We start from the raw sequence: 1,562 nt of genomic DNA on the forward strand, positions 1-1,562 counted from the left end.
GCAAGGGAGACCCAATTGAAGTGGTTGACAATTCTGGAGAAGAGAGATTGGAGAGAGAGATCAATCATCCTGGAAGAAGAGGGAGAGTGACAAGGATAACAAGGGAAACTGGGGTACTGGGTTTGCCGAGCATAGCATCACCCGTTGTAGGAAATCTGAAAGCCCACTGTACAAATAGAATGTGAGTCCAAATACATCTTAGGCCCAATAACTATTCCTGGGCACACACAACAATAATTACTATTATTATAACAATGGTTGTCCTTCACATCCCAATTGATCTTTGGTGATTGATTTGATCGACTTGGCAATGACATCCTTGAGCTTCTCAAAGATATATAAGGTATTTTGGTCTTATTTAGTTTTACTAGTTATGTAAGTCATCAAATTATTACATATGCTATTTCTTTTTATTGGATAGGAGGACCATTAGACACTGCTTACACGATCATTTAGGTGCATTGGATAATTTTTTGTTTAAATTCTCAAAATCAAAACCAAACATATATGCAAAATAGATTTAACAAAATAGAGCAAGCCAAAAAATCATATAGGAAAACCATGATGTTACCAATTAGAGCATCCACAACAGTGGAACTAAAAATTTAGCTATTTGGCATCACAAAAAATTACTTTATTTATTTTACCTACACACATGCTACAGCAGTGGATCTATTTTAGCTTTCAACACAATAAAATAATATAAACATCACAATAAAATAAGATATCTACTACAATAAAATAATATATCCACTATACACAACCATCACAGCCACACACACAACCAGGCAGGGAATAAATTTTTTTTATTTTTTAGCTTTAAGCTACAGTGCACATCTACAAATAGATGTGAACTGTAGCAATGAAACTAAAAAAAATAGCTATAGCTCCACTGCTGGATGGTGGTTTTTTGTGTATTGGTGGAACTAAAATAGCTATATAGTTTTTTAACTCCGCTGCTACAAGTGCTCTTAAGAGAGAAGGTTGATGTTGGAGAGAGAGAGAGAGAGAGAGATTTTAGTTGTTCCCTTATTATTTTGTTTAAACGGCGTCTTTCTTACAATTTTTTTTCACCCTAATATCAAAAGCATTACATGAGGAAGTTGGTCTCTCTTTAATATATATATATATATATATTTTTTTTTTTTTAAGTATAAACTGACTAAGCTAATTTAAGCAAGTGGGGAGTTTTTTAGTAGAATAGTGAACCACTAGACAAAAGTGATGTAGTATATCATAAGAACCATATAATTCCTCTAACTTATGCTTTTATGTCCAAAAAACGTATGTATGAAGAAAAAAAAGATTTTCCACACCAAAAAAAAAGAAGGAAAAAATTGTAAATTATGAAGAAATTAAAAATGATGGGATTTACATTCCTTTTATTTTAACTAGTGTATAACTTGTTCATATGCACGGTACAATTAAAAAAAATTACAATTATATGCATATGGATTCAAATTACTCTCTCTCTCTCTCTCTCTCTCTTTTAATTTCTTTTGGGTATACACATGGGTTTACTCTTTCTTTTTTGTTTTGTTTATTGAGTTCTTGATAATTTA

This window comes from Castanea sativa, chromosome 2 (genome assembly GCF_040712315.1).
Source record: "Castanea sativa cultivar Marrone di Chiusa Pesio chromosome 2, ASM4071231v1".
NCBI classification, from domain to species: Eukaryota; Viridiplantae; Streptophyta; class Magnoliopsida; order Fagales; family Fagaceae; genus Castanea; species Castanea sativa.